Source organism: Calidris pugnax, unplaced genomic scaffold, assembly GCF_001431845.1.
Source record: "Calidris pugnax isolate Ruff unplaced genomic scaffold, ASM143184v1 scaffold133, whole genome shotgun sequence".
NCBI lineage: Eukaryota > Metazoa > Chordata > Aves > Charadriiformes > Scolopacidae > Calidris > Calidris pugnax.
The window spans coordinates 3,461,187-3,480,005 of NW_015090977.1; the positions used below are offsets into that span (position 1 = coordinate 3,461,187).

The 18,819-nt window shown below is 49.1% G+C and overlaps 1 protein-coding gene across 5 annotated transcripts in view; it reads right to left on the bottom strand.

Annotated features, from left to right (window-relative positions):
• Positions 1-17,288, bottom strand: part of TPST1 (tyrosylprotein sulfotransferase 1) — a 39,512-nt gene extending 22,224 nt beyond the window's left edge. For 2 of the 5 annotated variants that reach the window (XM_014953357.1, XM_014953353.1), the window contains exon 1: positions 5,593-5,752. The gene's annotated coding sequence lies outside the window, so the exon portion shown is untranslated. Of the gene's footprint in view, positions 1-969; positions 1,467-5,166; positions 5,380-5,592; positions 5,753-17,104 lie in introns of those variants that run through there. The other 3 variants (XM_014953355.1, XM_014953354.1, XM_014953356.1) reach the window with 3 other exon arrangements.
• Positions 17,289-18,819: the final 1,531 nt, after the last annotated feature.

Genomic DNA, 18,819 nt, shown 5'->3' on the forward strand with positions numbered 1-18,819 from the left:
CTCCTAGTGCTGCGTTAAGACTAGTAAATGTGAAGTCTAAACACAGTTGTCCCATAACAAAAAAACTTTTTGTTTACCCATAGGAGCAACACAAAACGTAAGATTCACAACTAAAATTACTATTTACATAGAAGTTCTCTGGTCCATTGTAACACATATTTGAAAGAACTCTACCACTGGATAGCCACTGTTAAACTTTACATTCAAGCAAAGACACCCATTTATATGGGTCTTTACACATTAAAAGAGTAATTAAGAAACCCCTCTACTTTACTCAAGGTTTTACAGCAAAAAAAGACCTCTCTGAGCCAGAGTCACCTGGATAAAACAAATGAACAAGACACCCTACAGAAATCACATTAGACATTAAAAGAATTTAAGTATTAGTTAACTGACAATAGCAGTATCCCGCTCATTGTCACATTTTCATATAACTACTTTATCTCCTGTTTTGCTTGAAATGCTCTATTTCCTTCACAGGATACAAGATGACAGTAAGAGATATTTCCCAGTTACCTATCAACACTGACAGTGGCTGCTCTTGATCAATGCCTTTAAGCAATGAAGAAAAATAGTCTGCAGCAAGTAAGGGCAACTTCAATTTTTACTTCAAGGGAAACTGTGATTAAAGAAGCGTATAGTCATTAGAGACTACAAACATAATCCAGGATTAAAGCTGACTAAGATCAAGACTAAGATCAATCTTAATTTAAATAAGAACAACCACCACCACCCGTACTGACTTAAAAGTTTTCATCCATCCCGGTATCCAGATAATACAAAGCAGGATATACAAAAGAAAACCAATGATTTCATTCTAACTTCCTCCTTTATTGTTTTCTTTACCTAAGATTTGGCTCTCAGAGATATTCCTCTCAAAAAAAAAAAAAAAACAACCCTACCCAAGCTCAACATAACCATAATCAATCATTATTCCATTGATTAAAAAAAAACAAATGAAAAACCCACCGGCCTTCCCCCCACGTCTTATGTTGAGCTCCAGAGAAATGTTAGCTGAAATACTAAAAAACTGAATAAATTAGGAAGAAAGAAAAATCGATCCTGTTCTCAATCAGCACCCTGGGGGTTTAAAACAAAACAAGAGCTAAAGTCTTGCATAATTTTAAGTCATGTAATGAAGCACTGCCAAATAAAGTATATACTGCATTCTACCTTCAAACAAGGTTTGGATTCCTTTTAAGCAGCGCTGGTAAGCTTGCTCTTTTTTTAGTCCTTTCATCTAGGTAACTCCCTATTTTTGCTGGTATGACAGCAAGAGTCTTCCCCCTCCAAGATAAAACGTAACACTTTGGGGTTAAGATGCTGTATACGTGGTCACTACACAGAAAGGTTTAGGGAAAGAACTCACGTAGCAAAAAAAAGCCAACTGACAGTAACACGATGCTGCAGAAAGCATCATGGCAGCCCACGCTAATGAAGTTTACAGTTACAGTCATTTCATATTTATAGCATGGAATAGAGAATTATACTGTAGAAAAATTTAACTTGTGTGATAGTACAAACTTCCTTCTGGTTCTACAATATCACACTTGAATTAATCAGTGCATTTTAAATCCTTACAACTATTGCAAAAATAAAGGAAGAGAGGCAAATCAAGAACAACCACTCATCAATTTTATAAGGTATCAATACATGGCTTTCGTTCCACTTTCTAGCCTACAATTTAAGCAGTGATGATTATTCTGTGACAGAATTATTTTTCAATACAAGTATTATTTGAATAAAGTGAATTTTAACACACCAAAGGCCACCACTTTTCTCCTGTAAGTTTTTTTTCCAAATAGGTATGGTGCTATTTCCTACAGTGATAGTTTAACTCAGTATTTGAAAACAAGCGAGACATGTATTAGAATTAAGGGTCTGTACAGCTAGCACATCCATTACTAAATATTTATTCTATCCCCATTTTTAAAAGTTCTTTCCTCGAGCTCCATTTCCTCAAAAAAGAAAAGCGAAAACAAACCCTCCACAAAAATCTTCCTCTTCCAAACTAAGAGCTACTCAAAGACATAGCATTCCCCAAATGCAAGAGTTAGCCAGCTGATCACTAGAGAAAAACATATCTAGATCGAGTGCATCAACTGTTTTACCCTTATCATTTCTACTAGAATATCACTTTAAAACCAACCCAGACCATCCCCAGCTTTCAGAACCAAGCTGCAAATAAACCCCGCCTTCTCCCTCCTCTAGTTCAAGTCATTAATGTTCTGCTGTAAACAGTAACTAAAGTGACAGCATTTACAAATCACAACAAGGCAATCCCTTGGCAGCATTTAAGTAGAGCTTTGAAAGACTGTGGCATTTTTTACCCACTGTGACCTGAGAGGAACAAAGTGCCACTCCACTAAAAGCACAGACAACTCTTAATAGAGCTACTCCAATACAAAACAAATAACAAAAGCCTAAAAAATAAAAAAAACCTGAGCCTACGCAAACACAAGCCCCTCTCACACACACCCCAGTCGTAAGCTGAAGATGCCTACAATGGTAGAGAAGGCCTTTAGCAGCAATCGTTTCAAATGACAGACTCAAATAAATTTCTAGAAAAATTAACTCAAAAAAGGGCAGTTTGGATCTACAAGTTTCAGTAGAAGGAAGTACAGCTAAGCAGAAGTGTATGTGACTGAATTTTACTCCCAGGAAAGTCAGGCCTATGAGTCAGCCGCCAAGATGATGTTAGCAAAGCAAAAATGACTGCTTTGTTTCCTTCTTCTGCACACACTAATTCTCTCTCCTTCCTTCCCTCCTCCTACATGCAGCAAGTCAAGACCTTTTTCCTCAAGTTCATCCAAGAAATGTTGAAGATTTTCAGCTTAGTCAAGAGGCAAGTCATTCATTTGCATTTTATGTTAGAACAGTTTGGGTTTTGTTGCTGTTTAAAGCATTCCCTGCCAGGGAAAAAAAAAGATCTATTACCATCAAGTAATAAGCAACCCTCGTGAGGTCTAGGGCTTTTTCCAAGCCTAAACTAACAGGACAGCTACACCAGCATTACCCATCTCAAAAAAACAAAACCAAAAATATAAATATATATATAAAACATTTTTCAGTGATGAGATTGTCCTCTGCTTCCATCTCCTGAACTTCTGGCTCAGTCTGATAGCCAGACCTCCTTCTAGGAAGGACAAGCAAAGAAGTGCTGCTTAGATTTGTTCCTGCATCTCCCCAAGTGTTCACCACAGTGTTTGACCGGGGAACTTTGCTGGGAGGAAAGATCACAGCCAGCTTTCTGCCAACAGGCCATCAGGCTTCCAAGTCATCCAAATCCAGTTGCCCTCTCACCTGTGCTGGAAAGCAGGAGCAAGACAGAGATGAGTAGAAGAGCAGTGGAGTTCATACTGTAGGAAAGGCATCTTTCCCCTCACACTCTTCTTACAGTTTACCTTCACATCCTCCTGCCATGCTCCTATGATTCTCTTTTCCTACTTAGTAGGTCTGCTCAATCCCTCAGTCTCTGGGGCTGTTAGACCCCTGTAAGGCTTTATGTAGCAGACTCCAAAACACAGACCCCAGGAACAGAAAACGCTCACAGTTCAGAGATGCTGCCTTTCAGATGCACAACCGCTGTCTGACCACTACACCCAAAGCTCGCAGTATAAATCTGTAGAGGAAATTCATTTTACACTGGTAAGGTAGCAAAGTTGAGTGGGAAAAAATCCTAAATGGTTGTTATCCATTATCACTCTCTGCTCTTGACTGTAGAAGGAGAAATGAAAATGCTGCTAGCACTTAAAGAAGCAAGTGTCAACCCTGTCAGTATCTTCCTTGCCTCTTCTTGCCCCTTCACTTTTCCTCTGTAGAAATAAATACTGGAGAGGCAACAGGTACTGAGAATTCTCAAGAATCATATTAAAAACAAATTACGCTTAGAAAACCAGAAACTATATTTCTTAGAGGAATTTCTATATTAAGCTCATCAAACAGTACAAATAAGAAGCCCTTTCATACAGTGTTAGTCTTTCAGCATTCCTAAATGAAAGTTAAAGAAAAGAATTCCATAAAACCTTTCCTTCAATGAACTGGTTTGTTTCTGGTAGTTTGTGTTTGTTCACCACAAAGAAGATTGCATAGGGGAGCTGACAGTTACATGATAATGGTATAGCACAGCACCAAGGAACACGACTGAAATATTCACAGTACACCACTTCAAGAAGCTATCCAAACTGTTGTAGACGATTGTTCCAAAAATCATTTAAGTATTCAGGAAGCACTTTTATGCCTTCAAAGCAGTGTTTGCACAATCACCTTAATGATTTCCCCAAAGACCAGGTATCAGCTATCACTACCAGCCACGTAACAGAATCAGAGAGGAATGCCAATGTACAGGACAAGCAAGCAAACCCCAAGCAAAATACTCAGCAAAGCTAGAAATCAAAATCAAGAAGCCTCGAGTATCAAGTCCATCTTTAGCTTTAAGTCACTGTGACTCTCAAGCCCTGCAGCTGTCTTCTCTAGATTTCTTCTCCCCCCGTTCTATAAATTCTGCTCTATCTATAAACATAATACATACATCAAGTGATCCGGATTTACATATTGAATGGTCAAAGAAAAGAGTTACCGGCATGCACCTAGTTACGCAAGAATACACAGCATTTGTGAAGTACTACAGCTACTACTAGAGAACAATTCAACAAAAAGAATTTTATTAGCAACACACATAGGCTTCTAGCTCTTTAATGTTTAAAAAAACCCCCAAAACAAAAAAAGAGAGGGGGAAAAAAAGTCAGTAGGACACTAACAGCAGATGAGGTGCTGTTCTGTGCACTATGCCTCCCAGATTTCAGCACTCCTCTATACATAGGGGACTTCAAAGAATCAAGCTGCTTAATAACACTAATAGTGAATAACAAGAATTCGCACAACGCGTTCACAGTAACGCATGCAAACACCTTATCCTGCCAAACCACTTCCAGCCAAGAGCCGCAGCAGGTCTGCTGCTGGGAAACTGCTGCTGCGGGGCTTGCACACCCCCGGACCCTCACAGGTTGCTCGCAGACACAAGGGCAGCGCTACAGAACTATTCCTGTGCCCCCCCTGCCCCGCCGCGGGCACTCACAGCCGCCAGCCTCCCCCGAACAAAGCCAGCGGGAGCGCCGGCAGCTCCTCAGGCCGGTTACCCGCCCCTAGGGAAACTTTCCCGTTTACCCGGCTCGGATCCGCCTCGCACCCCGCCGCGGAGCCGGCGGGAAGCACCGAACCGGCCCCGCCGGGCATCCTCGGGCGCTCCCGGTGTAGCTACGGAACCCGTACAGCCGAGCGGTCCGGCCCGGTTCCCCCGGCCGGCAGCGGCGCCTCAGGGGGCGCGGGCACCGCACGGCCGCGCCGCCGCCCCGCTCCCAGCCGTTGCCTCAGGCCGCGGCCGCCCCCCCCCACCGCCGCCCCAGCCCGGCCGACAAAGCCAAGGGCTCTAGCAGCACCGGAGCCGCCCCAGCGCCGGTAGGGCGGAGCACGGCAGCCGCCGTCGGGGCGGTGCGGGAAGGGAGAGAGGGAGGGAAAGAGGGAAAGGCCGCGCCCGGGGCCCGCCCCGCCGCCCCTCCCGCCTCAGGTGCGCGGCGGGCAGCGGCTCCTCACCTGCGCTGCCGCCGCCCCCGCGCCGCGGCGGCCGCCGCCAGGGCCGAGCTGGAGCCGCGCAGTAGCAGCAGCAGCAGTACCGCTGCTCCTCCGCCACCGCGGGTCCCCGCCGGCACCATCGCACTGAGTCGCGACCGGGACCGGGATCGCGACCAGGACCGGCTGCGCCGCCGCCGCCGCCGCCGCCACCTCCCCTCAGCCGCGCGGCTGCGGCTGCCATGGAAATCACAACCACGCCCTGATTGGTCGCCGGCCTCGATGTGTCGCGGGACACGATTGGGCCGCAGTTGGAGATTGACAGCTGAGGGGGCGGGGCCGGGCGGCGGGCGCGGGGCTGGGGGGTGTCATTAACCACTGCGGGCGCGGCGGAAAACATCTGGAGCGCACAGCTGGAGCGGGGAGGGGACAGGCGGGCGGTGACGCTGGGTGAGCCCGGGCAGCTGTGCCAGACAGATGTTGGTGACTGGGAACAGCTGGATTTCATCAGGGCTCCCTCCCCCAACCCACGGCGCCATCGCTGGAGAGGAGAGGGAAGGACGGGATTTCAACTGGGGTTTAACGAGAAAAAACTCCTCGCCGGGTGCGACCCACTGGGGTGGGGGCTCAGAGGAACCATCCAAACACGCAGTGCTGTTACCGCAAACCGGCCGATAAAACTTCCTAAGACTCAATTTAAATTAAGTTTTAGAAAGGAGGCATTCCTCATTGCGGTGCCAGGTGCACAGGGGATTGTTCCTCCTGTTGTGCACCCCGAATGCTGTTGTCAAATTAAATTTATACTCAACAGAGATACATAGTCAATATAATTCCAATAAAAGGTTAGTATATTCATTACATTTCCAAGAATTCATTTACGTATTACTGGGCGTGCATAGTTGTGCCTTCTGGTGGTCCTCATGTTGAGTGAGGGTCGTTTCTTCCTCAATCTTCATCTTCTTCACCTGTCCTTTGGCTCGCTTTTCATGCTGGCAAAACATTCTAACTGCTTAACTGCTCATTAAAACTAATGATCTCCCTGCTACCACCTGTTTGTCAGCCAATGTCTGTATTTATTGCATCCCTGTCTTGGGTCACCATGTTCCCAGGGCCACAGACATCCTTTCTTACCTTGAAACCATTTGGGATGGCTGCTAAAATAGCCATAGAAGATTCTCTACCGTTTAACCCTTTATAAACTGCATAAAATCTGCCTTAGGTATCAGTGCCGTTGTCCTGGGCAGAGGGGGTTTAAGCTGCAGCTCTCTGATAAATTGAGAAAAGCCACGGTTAAACATTTTAACAGACACACAGACGGCAGGGAGCACCGCTGGGCTCACAGCTCAGGTGTCTCCTGGCCTCCCACGCCTGTTGTACAGCACTGGGGGAAGCACCAGCCATGTGGCCACCACCTGTGCAGCTGTGGAAACATCTGGAATAGCATCAGGCTGGAGCGCTAGCTGGAGCCTGAGCTGGCTGCCGGCACATCGCACCGCTCCTCTGACCCACAGCTGGTGGGCAAGGACCTGGGGGGACTTTTGCACCAGCACTTTGCCCTTGGAGGTACAGCTACAGCAAGCTCTGTCCTGGAGGAGACAAAATCTATAGGTTAAATCACCTCTAATAAGTACTGGCCCTAGGCTCCCTTCTCAGTGCTCCAAGGAGAAAGACAGCTTTTATCCCTGAAGAGCGGGAAAACAGGTTGAATGTGAGCTGTTAACATGAACATGGTTATATGTAAGGTCTTAATCAAGCTGAAAAACTATTTCTTTTTCACACCCAGGAGGTCTGGCCCCGCTGCCATCAGTGTGTGCAGACAAACACACCATGGAAAAGCCAGCGCTGCCACAGGGTCGTATCAAAGGGAGTGATCCATGTTGCCCAAATTAATGTTTGCCAAATGGAGGTAGGGGGAAAAACCAGCTAAAGGGATTTAACACGGTGCCAGCCCGAAATTCAGTCTGAGAAAAACCACCCCTGCACTGAGCAGTGATGATCAACACCACCACTTGGTAAGGGCTCAGCTGGCCGGGGACACCGGGGCTGGGAGACAGCACCAGCAGCGAGACCTTGGTATGAGAAGGATGGGGACCACCGTGTGAGAGAACATCCCCTTTTTACCCCAAAAGCCCTGAAGTCAGGTCTGACTCGCTGTCCTGTCTCCCGGAGAGACAGTACAAATCCCAGGTGGCTGGGGAGATAACCAGCTGGGCTCTGCCGTCATCCCGGCCTCACGAGACGCCGAGCGACGGTGCCGGAGCTGACAGCGATACCGACAGGATGCAAGAATTAATCACAGCCCATTACCTCGTTTCTCATAGCCCTTGAAAAGCACCCATCATAAAACTTATACAACTGGGATGTGGTTTCCACCGGTACGGTGAGCCAACGCTCGCTGCCCGGAGAGCCGATAACGACGAGCACTTGTTCCGCTTCCCCCTTCTCCCAGGTGATGCAGAAGCATCACTATTGAGCAGGGTGGATGTGGTGTGGCTCATACGTGTTTTATTTGCTAAGAAAATTAAGCAAAGGCAGCCACGTGAGCAGGTACCTACATGCAGGACAAGTATTTTCACGTCGTGAAATGCTCTGCCCTGTGAGGACTGAGTTTTGAGAGTCCGTAAGGCTTTCAGACATGCCCAGGGAGAAATCAGTAACTCCTTTCAGGTGGTAAAATTCCTTTCAAATGTCTTTTCTCTGACAGCTATTGACGGGGAATAAATGTCATTTGCTCCCGAATGCAGCTGGATTTGAACTAACGATTTAAAGATGAAACAGTCTGCATCCTGTTTCCAGTAAGTTTGCCTCAATCCATTAAACAGCACTTTTCAGATCGCTTTATTGGTTTTTCTTTTATGGCTTTAACTGTGACTCACACAGAGCATCTCTTTTAAAGGCTTCCAATCTGTGGCAATCAAACAGTGCCTCCAGGGGGGAAAAAATGCTGTTCTCCAAGGGAGAAAAGGGGAAAAGCACGAGGAGCTACTGTACATAGCGGGTGCCCCACGCTGGGCCCGTCTTTAATCAGCGCTCGTCTGAGAGCTGTGGATCAAATAACCCACCAAATATTGCATCACACGAAGCCTTGGTACAGACAGAGTTTAACTCTCAGCCATGAAGTTGCTATTGCTGGTGGATAAATATTACGAGAAGGGATGGCACTTAATTGCTCATCATTTGACAGTTGTATTGGCTGCTCCTTGTGGGCTTGTTCCCATTTTGTTCCCTGAAGCTGGGAAATGGTTCCTCCTCGCCAGGAGCTCAGCCGCAAGCACGGGGTGAAGGATGAGCCCAGGACTGAAGCTGCAGCCCAGGGTTTGGGGAGCTCCAAGAGAAACAGAAGCAGGTCTGTGTGCCTGCTTTGTGCCTGGTTTTTGTTTGGCATGGGCACAACTTAGGGTTGTTCCCAGTTCTACCAGTGCCATACGGTGTGCCTGGGACTGCTGGCAGGAGGAGGAGGAGGAGGGAAGAGCAGCCCTGAGTCCTGAAAGCTGGTGCTATTTCGGAGCCTCCATTAAACTTTTTTTTTTCCATGTTATTTCCAAATGTGAGCCACAACGTAAATCAAACTTTTTCTCCAAATCACTGCTATGGCAGAGGCCGAGCTGGACATCGTTGCCTGGAGGGACCAACCTGGTGGTTGCATCCGTGCTCCCTCCTCGCATCGGGTCCAGGGCACAGGAGGAGCCAGGAGCCATCCTGCACAGCCTCTGGACACACAGACTGTCACAGACCCAGCAGCAGTGACAGATTTTGCTGCCTTATACTCGTACCAAGGCCTGCCCGGTGAGCAGCAGCTTTTCTACCACAGGATACAAGTCACTGGGCCAGCACGTGAGCGAGCGAAGTGCCCAGCGATGCTGCCCTGACCTCTGCCAGCTGCAGGTCTGGCACATTCAGAGACAAAAATGGATCTTCTTTTTTTTTTTTTTCCCCTCCCTGGACTTCCAATACAATCCTTTTCCTGACACCAACTCCACTCCAAAAGTATTCCTGAATTCAGTTCCAGCGTGATGTTTAGAAGCAAGAGAAGGCTGGCTAGTTGAGATATCCTGGCCCTCATCCAGGAGCATTTCACCTTAATTCCATCTTCCCACTCCTAAGAATGCAAAGAATTTCCCTCTGCCTCTGCCCAGCTCATTCCCGGCCTGGAGCAAGGAGAGCTGAGCTTGCTGGCTTAGGCATGTTCTTGCCAGAACTGTTAAATATTATTCTTTTTCCTCGAATGCCTCAGCAGCGATTGCACAACCCGGCTTTTCGCTGGCTGTCTCGCACGGGGAGGATCTCTCCACCACCGAGAAGCAGATGGAGAAGGGTTGGTGCTTGTGCCTTTCATCCCCACGCTTGCTAAAGGTGGTTTTGAAAACCAGGGGGTGAGAGGCTCAGCTGTCCCTTCTGCCTTGAAAATAAATCTCCCTGTTACCTCCGCTATAGAAGGATACGTATGGATAGATCCACTAGAGAAGGAGCCGAGGGAACAGAGGGATTTGGAGGAGGACACCGATATGATCAAGCACAAAGCAACTAGGTTGGATTTCAGCTTGTCCTGCGCGTCTGGGAAATTCATTTGGCCTTTAGGTAGGATTAATTCCGAAATCCCGAGCCCCACGTGTGCCGGTGCTGTCTGGCAGCCCAGAGCAGGGCTGGGCATCCTTCCTCCCCCGAGCAACCCCGCTTAAGTGCTCTGTTGGCTCTGTGTCAAAGACGTGCTTAAGTCAATCCTGTTATCTCTGCCTTTATGAATACGAACAAACTGCCCTCTGACTGAGGGAAAGGGATGGACTTAACACCTTACGAACAAAGTAAACTGCAGGCACTTAAACCAGCACAGACCTCAAGCCCTGGGCAGGTGCCTCGGCCAGGGGAGGACCATGGGGCAGCATCCCTCTGCACAGCCCGGCCTCCGAGGTGCCCAAAATTTATCTTGGGCTGAGGGTTATTCCAGATCCCAGGAGTAGGGAACGGGGATGAACACCCAGCTCCTGGCTGCACATCACGGCAGGATGGGGAACAACGGGGGCAGCTGGGACCCAGCACCGCAGATGAATCCCAGAGGTGTCTGTAAGTGCAGACTGCTCCAAAAAAATCCTCAAATTCGACATTCGGGGAAGACTTACGATCCCCAGAGGAGAAGAACATCCAAAGGCTGCATTCACGGGCCTCTGAGTTTAGGGAAAACAGGCCCCACAAGACATTAAGCTGATGACATTCCTTTGCATCCCCTCACAGCAGGAGAGTAAGATGTTTCTGCTGAATAGATGTTTCTGCCCCCAGAATCACGCCTCGCGCTGAGCGCAGTCTGTCTTAGGAGCAGAGCAAACCTGTCAGCTGCGAACCCAGCGAGGACGCTGTTTAACTTGGAAGGATGCTCGTGTCTCTCTCTGCATTTCCCAAAGGCACGCTCGGGTTTATTGCTTTTCTCTGCTACCAGATATTATTTTTCTGGCCCGGCTGCCTCACGTATCGATCATCTGAGCCGTGCAAAGGTCGCCCCAGGGGATGCCGGAGCGGACGCGGTGCGTGCACTGATGGGCTGGGGCACTGAGGGGCGATTTCAATAGCCACACAATTTGTATTTCACAGCCAAAGTTAGAAAAAATAAGCCCTGAGAATCACTGTGGGACCAGAAAGGTGCCCTTCTTGGTGTTCGCCTGCAAAAAGCCTCGTCTGCCAGAACTGGGATGCACCAAACCTGCCCACACAGCACCATCCTTGTGCATAACCTGAAAGCATCACTCCCCTACCCCCGGCTTGGCCCCATCTAGGTGCACAGCAGTGATTCCAGAGGTCTTGCAAGGCATGGGCTCATTCTGCTCTTCCAACCTGCTCTCACCCATCCCTTGTCGCAGCTGCACCCACCTGCTGGGAGAGATATTGGCCCAAAAAGAGAAAACCTCAGCTCGCATCCCATGGGAGGGCAAAGTGTGACACATGGGACCCGGTTACACTTCAAACACTGATGGGGGTCCAGGCTGGGGGTCTCGGCACGACTATGGAGCCAGGGGCTCATATCACCTGGGTGCTGTAGCCCCAAGAAACCCACGTCCCCGCCAGCCCCAGCTTTGATCCCTTATTCCCCCAGTCCCAGCAGGGCCACACTGTCGCCAGGCAGGGCTGGCTTTTCTGCTGCAAGCACCATTTCAGGAGGATTTAAACCAAAATTATCAAGGTCAGGAGAACAAGGACTTTTCTTTAGGTAGCTGCAACCCAAACTTAACCCGGTTGTGGCTCAGAGGGGAAAGAGGTGGTTTCTGCTCCGACCCCTAAAGCAGCTCTTCGTGATAAATAGCTCCATATTCCCCCATCCCTGTCTGATTTCGTGTCTGCTGCTTTAGACATATGACAGCCGAGAACTGATCTTTCCACGTGCCTGGAGAAATAATTACTGGGCTAGGAATATCTCCGTGCAGTCCTCATCCCTGTTCCTCGCAGACGAGGCGTTTTAGGCATCAGATGTATTTATTTCACAGGGAGATTTTTTCCCCAGCTGTAGGAGCCTCTGGAGGTGGAGAGTCCTCGGGTTTTTCCAGCTGGTAGGCAGTCCTAGCCATCCAATAAATACAGAAGTAGCTGTTTTTCCAGTCACAGAGCAGGAGTGAATACTCTCCTCTTCTACATTTATAGGCATCTTCCCGTGTTCTTGGCTTGCAGACAGCTGCCGATGTGGCACGACGGACGTGCGCAGGCGGGGAACTCGTCTCCGGCACGGGAACATCTGAGAACAAGCCATTGCCTAATTCCTTCCCCCTCCTTTAGGTTTCTCTTAAAAAAAAAATAATTAAAAAAAAATCCAATATGACAGAGACTGGCTAAGCCAGAGCTCTTGTAGAGTCTCATATGCCCAGCACGATGCTGCTGATGGCATTTGCTTCCAGTGGTGTGTGATGCTCCCGGCTGCTCTAACGGCCTCAAGTTGCACCAGGGGAGGTTCAGGTTGGATATCAGGAAAAATTTTTACACTGAAAGGGTTATCAAGCCTTGGAGTGAGCTGCTCAGGGAAGTGGTTGAGGCACCATCCCTGGAGGTGTTCAAAAGACGGGTTGACATGGTGCTGGGGGACATGGTCTAGTGATGGTTTTTTTTCTCAGAGTTAGGTTGATGGTTGGACTAGATGATCTTGAAGGTCCCTTCCATCCTAGATGATTCAATGCTTTTGCTGAGCTGCCCTCATAGCTGGTCATGGAGGCAGGAGCAAAGGGCTGGGTTTTCATCCACCAGCAAGGAGTGATGCTCCTCAGAGTCCTGTTGCACCCACATGGCCCATCCCCAGCACGTTTGTTCATCAGATCCAAGGGCATCTGCCTGGGAAAGCACCGCCGGCAGCAGCACTGCAACCCTCAATGGAAGAGGGATAAGGTAGTTCTTGGGGAATTGAGTTTGTAAAGAGGTAGCCTGTGTGGTGGCCACTTAATGAGCTAAATAACCATTAGCTTATTTATAACGTCAGCGACACAAGAAATTATCCCACCTGTGTCTGGAAAACAGCACAAGGAGGTGAAAGAGCAGCTCAAAAACTCCAGCATCCAAGAAAATAAACCCCAAACTTCCACTGCCAAAGACAGAGCTCTGTTTGGATCATATCAAAGGCTTTCAGACCCTCTGGTTGTGGTGGTGGCAGCGAGACACCAGTGCAATCACCTCGGCCACACACACTGTGCCCGGGCAGTTGGCTCTGGTTTATACGCCGAGTTTCTCAGGAGTGGGGGGACTCACTGGCACTTGGGCTCTTGCAACCCCAGCAGTTCTGAAAATGAAAAATATCCCGTTGTCTAAACACGGTGGCATCTCCATCAGGCGCAGGGGTTTTGAAAGCAGTGACTGTACGACGAGTGCTCAGCGGGTCTGTCGCTCATCCCTCCATTAGCTGGCCAGCTTGCAAGGAGCTACAGAAGTTTAAACAGTTTTAAAATGACATAAAGCTCCGAAGGAACATAATTAACACTGCTAATGAGATGATACATGGTGCAGCCCTTTTCTTTGAGTTTCTTACAAGTGGTGTTACAGTTCACACTATTAAAGATCAGACAAGGCAGAATTTTAATCCCATCCCCATCACGGTTTCTTGTTCCAGGCTTGCAGTATTTCCATCCTGCCCTGCCTCCTTTATGGTTGAGCTTGATTTGTCAGCTAAAAGAAACTGAATTAAAGCCTAAATTCCCCCTCCACGGGGGATGCCGGGCAGCCCCGCTGCTCTCAGGCTCATCACCAGCAAGTGTCAGTTCAGCAATTGGATTCCTGGGGGAGATGAGGAGGGTAATGTGATGCCCTTTTTAAAAAAAATAATTAAATAAAATCCTATTGTTCTGGGGGACAGGCTCACTTGCTGGATCCAGCACCCTACCCTGGCTGTGGTTTCTCCCCATTTGCAGTAGCTGAACAGCTCAGCCCGGGGGTGTCGCTTGAAAAATCTTGGTTTAGACCCATTTTTTATTCCCAAGGCTGTAACTTCAGGCACGTTGTGAAACGGGTGAAGCCTGAGCCCCAGGCCAAGGTCTGGGAGAAGCGTAAATAGGGGAGGGAGGAGCGGTACCTTCTGCAGAGCTCCCCCTTCTTGTTTGGTTTCCATCAATCATTTATTTTTACGGTGGCCTTTTGAAATGGGAACGCGGCATTTAATGCTCTCTCTGAGCTCCCCGAGATGCTGCTGGGTGTGTGACAGGGAGGGAAACAGTCCTAATTGAAAACAGACGAGGGACCTTCATTAGAGAGGTGACGGGAGCGGTGAGACCCAGCTGAGAACCTGAGGGTGTGAAGACATCTGAAATTTGCACCCATCAAAAAATGGTCCGTATCAAACTGTAACTTCATGGTAGACGAGCTACAAAATCCAGACCTCCTCCGCCCCCATCCCCAGCTCTAACCAGCAGATAATATCCCCCCTCAACTATAAAACAGATGTTAAATGAAAAAAGCAGTACAGAGAAGAATAAAATGCAGCAAAGAAATCATCTAGTGAAGCTCTGCCCCTCCATGTGAAAAACCTGGGGCTCAAAATGAAACTATTTCCTTTTTTTTTTTTCCCTTAAGAAAACCAGAATTGCACCAGCAGAGGCAAATAATGAGTCCATCTTCCTGCAACAGCACTTTTAGATCAATATAAGAGGGCAGCCATCAGTACACCAATTTTCCTGACTGCGATGGAGAGAAAGGGAGCAGAAATGGCAAAATCAGGACTCACTCAGCCCATCCTGCTTCCAACACCCCCCGCACGGCTCCTCCGTTATTTCCAAATGCAGGCACATCAATAGACAACTTACAGTGAAGAGTAAATGCCATCTGACCTATTGCCATAGGAACCAGCTGAATTCTGGAGGTGTCTGCCCTAGTAGTAACAACTTCATGTTCTCCTACATTCAGTCCTAGAGGAATACTCTATTTCTTGCTTTCCTAAGGAAAAAACACAGACTTTCTCTGCCAGAGACGGAGCAGAAAGGGCAGGACTCCCCAGCCAACGCGCTGCTGACGCTTGTAAAACGAAATAAGAAACTTTCTTCACTCATGTGGCCGGCGAGAAGCTTTTGCCCTTAGATCAGGGCTTTCGATTCCAAATTCTTTGGGTTCCTTTGGGCAGAAATCCCTGCCTTGCTCCGCAGACAGCCTCTGACTAACCCCGGGCGGATGGAAAGCAGTTGTTTTGAGTTTTTTTTTTTGCGCAGACACCTCCACAGCTCATTGCACAGACTTGCTGAGAGCCAGCAAGGACGATGGCAGCAAACCATCAGCGACCCAGATCTACAACGTGCTGCCTCAAATCAGCAGTGCCCCTATGAATGACCTCTCCACGCAGGCCTGGAGATAAACCTATATACATATGTAATGCACATACACATAAATATATCTATATATATATATACTGGAACAGGCTCCCCAGGGAAGTGGTTATGGCACCAACCCTGTCAGAGTTCAAGGAGCATCTGGACGATGCTTTTAGTCATATGGTTTAGTTTTAAGTAGTCCTGCGAGGAGCAGGGAGTTGGACCGGATGATCCTTATGGGTCCCTTCCAACTTGAGATAATCTATGATTCTATACACGCACACACATATATATATCTATATATGAACTCCTGCCACAGTCTGTGTTTGCAGTGGGGTGGCCTTGGCTGGCTGCTGGGCACCCACCCACCTCCTCTCTCATTCCCCTCCTCAACAGAACAGGGAACACAGGATGAAAAAACTAAGCTTGTAGGTCAAGATAAAGAAGGGAGACGCCCCCGTGGCCACCAAACCACTGCTCTGGTGGCCACCAGAGCCCCCAGACCCCAGGGAGACGCAGCCCCTCCGCCACCTGCATTGCCCCCTCCAATTTGAATTTCCCAAATTGTCCAACAAGTGCATTTCCCCAGCACAGCCCCGATGCAAACCGGCTGGGACGCAGGCGAGGCAGCGCCGCCGATTCTCCCCCAGTGACTAAGAAAATGTGACGATGTGATCAACCCTCATGAATGCACTGGGGGAAGCCTGCCAGTGCCTGCATTTGATTTCTTGCCTAAACTCCAGCCAGCTTAACGCAACATCAGCTTGGAAGCCATAAAACACGAGACAAACAACGTAAATCAATGCGACCAGCAAAATTTAACAGGAAACAGGCTGTGCTCTTTATTTTCTGGATGGGAGAGCAGCTGGCCAGCGCAGCCACGATTACCTCTGCAAGCCCTCGCACCCATTTGCAAGCAGGAAAAAAAGGGAGCTGAAAGCTAATTTCATGTAACGTGGGGTTTGGTATAAATCAACTGTATGTGACTTAAAATTGGACAAAAGACGGAAAAGTCACAAGAAGAGACGGATGAAATACTGTTAAACCAAAAGACTGGAGTAAAAAGCAAGCAGCGGGATGAAACTGGTGTCTGGAGATGCTGGGATTTACTGCTTATCTAAGGACTGGCAGCAAGGGCAGCCGCGCACATCGTTCATCGCTGCAGGAGCGAATGTCAGTACCGTGGAGCTAGAAATAATGGCACTTAACATCTCTTCGGGGTATTTTAAGGCTGGCAACAAGGCTGGCAGAAAGCTCAGTGTTGCTTCTCCCTCCAGCAGATATATTCTCCCCCCAGCCATGGTCGCTGCTCTGCTGGAGGGTCTCAGCCACACTCAGCGACAGGCACCTGGTGCATCAGCCCCGTGGGGCTATAAATGATAATAGGGATAAAGCCAAAACACATCAGTGGGGAGGCTGGGAGCCAAGCGCCGAGCTCCCAGGAGGACGGGACTTGAAACAGCCGTGGGGGTCAGTTCATGAAGCACCCAGCTGATATAACCCCTCTCACAGCCCGATCAAAGCCCACTAAAATCCATTTCCATTCATTTCCCCCCCATCCCCGTCTATTCCCCTGCAAAACCCTGGCTCGGTGCTGCGTGTCCCCGCAGGATAACGCTGTGATAACGCCGCCAGCACCATCAATCATCTCCCAAATTGCAAACACAAATGGGGTTTCCCCCAAAACCAGCCACTGACCCAAGTCCAACCCACCTCGTGAAGAGCATCCCACTCACCCCCAGCGACGCAACTCCCCAACTCACAGCACTGCTGAATTTCACCTTTTTAGACTTAAATAGGCGATTCTGGTCCCCATGGGCAGCGAGTTCCTGGCTCTGGGCAGACCCCGTCCTTCCCACCGCAGCCACTGACCGCCGAAGGGATCACAAATATTTGAAGAAGGGCTCAGCCCGGAGCTGGAGCCCGATTTCAGGCAGATCGGGAGGATCTCCCCGTGTCGAGAGGCAGCTCAGGACACGCACCGGGTCTTTGGTGATCTCTTCCCACCAGCTGCTATTTCTTCCCCACCCGCTTTTATAGGAGCCTGATAGCTCCCATTGGCTCGAGGCACACTTATTATAGTGACTACTATGACCCATTTAAATTGCGTTAAATAATTTCTCAGTTCATTGTCCTGCAGAGATTAGTTACATATAAGCATATTTTAATGATTAACTATTGGGCTCTGCTGAGGCCCCAGCAAAAAATGCAGAATCCGCAGCCTCCCTCCGTCCCTCCCTCCCCTCCTGCCAGCTCCCCATCACTACCCCCATCACGCTCCTTCATCACCCGTCTCACAATATTTATGGTTTTCCTCAGAGCCTCCGCTCCTGGCCTGATACAACCAGCTCAGCTGGCACTGGAGGGAAGGCTCTAGCTCCCAGAGCTGGGAAAAGCTCAAACCCTAGTGTTCCAAAGAGGAAGAAGCAACATTTGGAGGTTAAATCACCAAAAAAAAAGCAGCATTTGTAGAGTCAATCGTAGGTTTTGGAGTGAATCGCATGGTTTCTTGGTGGGTTGGGCGTGAGAGGTGAGCCCATGGTTGGACCTCGCTCTCGGTTGCCCTGGTGAAAGCCAGCGAGATGCTGTGGGTGGTGGTGGTGAAGTTACCTGGGTCCATGCAGAACCTGCCCCACACGTGGCTGATGCCTGCTGTGGTCCTTGCTCCTGGCATTTCTTCCCGCACTCGGCTGCGAGGACTGGGGCTCCAGCACCAGGACAATTTGGGGCTGGATTCACCTTTTGAGCCACTCTGTGCACAAGGAAGATAGGTAAGAAGCAGCAATTGCTCACCCTTATGTCCACAGACCCCAGTTGAAGCAACCTCTGCTTCTGCACCCACATCTACAGAGCAAAGCACATCAACGTGCCCAACAAGCCCAAGCAGAATAAATCGCCTTTCACCAGAACAACGTTGGACGCTCGTATGCAGCTCATCCCACCTCATCCCACCAAACCAGGTGGATTCCAAGACAGGGCAGCAACGATCCTGCTGTGGGCACCCAACATGGATGGGACAACCCCAGCACTGAGAGGGGATGAGTTACATGTGGACACCCTCCACCAGTTTTTTGGACCACGAGGAGCATTTTAGGGTGGTTTCTGGCGCAACACCCACAGCATTTGAGCCACCTTATCCAGATTCTTGAACCTCCAGGGTGTCACCCAAGTCAGTGACACATGGGCAGGGAGTCACATCCCACTCGGAGCAGGCCCACAGGGCTGGGAAAGAGAAAACTTTCTGCTGAGCCCATGCCTGGGGGCAGGATACTGCACAGGAAAAGGGAAAATGTTTAAATTGGCGTGAAGTGGCCCATTTCCACCCCCATCCCGCTCACGGATGCTGTGGTGTGGGCAGCTGGGAGCAGCAGCGTTTGGGGGGGTTTTATGGGCTTTGCTGGGCAATGGAGAAGGAACCTGCTGGGAGGAGGTGGCTGGATCCCAGTAAGTTGAGTGGGTGTTTTCGGCGCTTCCTTTTCCCTCCCTCCCGGCTGCT